This window comes from Phyllobates terribilis, unplaced genomic scaffold (genome assembly GCF_046119375.1).
Source record: "Phyllobates terribilis strain yellow unplaced genomic scaffold, ASM4611937v1 Scaffold_3__8_contigs__length_932513732, whole genome shotgun sequence".
Classification (NCBI taxonomy): domain Eukaryota; kingdom Metazoa; phylum Chordata; class Amphibia; order Anura; family Dendrobatidae; genus Phyllobates; species Phyllobates terribilis.
The window spans coordinates 422103631-422105631 of NW_027362763.1; the positions used below are offsets into that span (position 1 = coordinate 422103631).

Genomic DNA, 2001 nt, shown 5'->3' on the forward strand with positions numbered 1-2001 from the left:
AGCAAAAGGTGGAGCTACAAAGTATTAACTCAAGGGGGCTGAACAATATTGCACGCCCCACTTTTCAGTTTTTAATTTGTTAAAAAAGTTTAAAATATCCAATAAATTTCGTTCCACTTCACGATTGTGTCCCACTTGTTGTTGATTCTTCCCAAAAAAAATTGAATTTTATATCTTTATGTTTGAAGCCAGAAATGTGGCAAAAGGTAGAACAGTTCAAGGGGGCCAAATACTTTCACAATGCACTGTATGTGAGTGAATGGACAAGAGCTCTGTCCCCCTCAAGAAGACGTTGTGTCACGTGGGTTAAAATTGCTAAAAGTTGTTTTTGTGTGATGACATATTTGCATATATTATGTATAATAGTCAAATGTAAAAAACCACTGCGCTAGTATACTGAGAAGGATATGATTATAAATGGAAGAGTAAACAATAATGGATATAAATTGTTATTTTATTTTATTATAAATCACTCTTATAAAACGTTCTAGATGCGTGTTAGCATACAATCAAGGGTTAAAAGTGGAATGACTGGTAAGTCCTCCAGGGATCCAGAGCTTTTGGGACCTGTAATGGAATAGATAAGGACTAAAATTACTGACCTGTATTAAGTTGATTGGTTATAGAGCTACTGTGCATGTATTTACCTGGGATGGCAGGAAGATCGTTACGAGATGAAGAGGATAATATGTACAGAAGGGTATGAACTTCTTGTTTAGATAGAATGTAGAAATGGGTGCTGTAATAAAAGAATTAACATTAGATCGCAAGCTATATCTAGTCTTGATATGAAGTGAATCTATTAAGATGGCTTACATGAAGAACATGATTCTATATATGGTTATAATCCCCAACTGGACGAATATATGGTTCTGTGGGGTTATAGAGGCTTGGTACTATTATGGATAACTGGTAGAGTCTGTAATATGAATGCACAAACAATAGTTAAGGTTATATTAAAAATGCACAATATATAGACCTCATTAAAGTACTCACTAGAGTAGGGGGTTTACCTGGTAAAGAACAATTTAGTTAGTGAGTCAACAAGGACCTAGTCTGGTTTTAATACTGGTCCTGTAGAGATGGGCAACCCGTTTGATGGATGGTTGTGCCTGGCAATTGAACTCTAGATCAGAGGGAGTATCAGTGGGTATTCATTGCCAGCTGGTAGCTGGTACAAATATCTGGTGGGGAAGTAATGGTATGTAGTTAATATAAGGACATGTAGATAAATAAATAAATAAATGAATAAATAGAGCGAGGTTTATATAAACGATATAGGGAGAAAAAACCTTGTGTATACTCAAATGCAGAGAGCAGCACCCGTTGGTGATACAGTTCAATACCTTAATAGTTGACCCGAGCGTTTGGAAATAGGCATACAAGTGTCCAGGGGTTGTAGAATAGCTCCGTGGAAGGCTCTGTGTTCTCTCCGTTGATCTCCTACTGGATGGAGGAGGAGAAATGCAGGAGGAGGTGGTGTGTGTCAGAGTCCCGGCCGGAGACTCCGACACCACGATGCAGCGTGCGGCGTGCAGCGGGCGCTTTCCCGGGGAAGCGCTGAAAGGAAGCAAGGACCTTGGTGTAGGGCCTGGCGTGACGTCAGAGGTAGCGGTCACGTGCTACCGGCGGCGAGGAGGACCGGGAAAGCGCCCGCTGCACGCCGCACGCTGCATCGTGGTGTCGGAGTCTCCGGCCGGGACTCTGACACACACCACCTCCTCCTGCATTTCTCCTCCTCCATCCAGTAGGAGATCAACGGAGAGAACACAGAGCCTTCCACGGAGCTATTCTACAACCCTTGGACACTTGTATGCCTATTTCCAAACGCTCGGGTCAACTATTAAGGTATTGAACTGTATCACCAACGGGTGCTGCTCTCTGCATTTGAGTATACACAAGGTTTTTTCTCCCTATATCGTTTATATAAACCTCGCTCTATTTATTCATTTATTTATTTATTTATCTACATGTCCTTATATTAACTACATACCATTACTT

The 2001-nt window shown here is 41.0% G+C and overlaps 1 long non-coding RNA gene across 1 annotated transcript; it reads right to left on the reverse strand.

Annotated features, from left to right (window-relative positions):
* Positions 1-816: 816 nt before the first annotated feature.
* On the reverse strand, positions 817-1607 carry LOC141258148 (uncharacterized). The gene is made up of 3 exons (XR_012318210.1): positions 1347-1607; positions 1014-1184; positions 817-919 (listed from the first exon to the last, which is right to left on the reverse strand). It is a non-coding gene; the product is annotated as an uncharacterized lncRNA (long non-coding RNA).
* Positions 1608-2001: the final 394 nt, after the last annotated feature.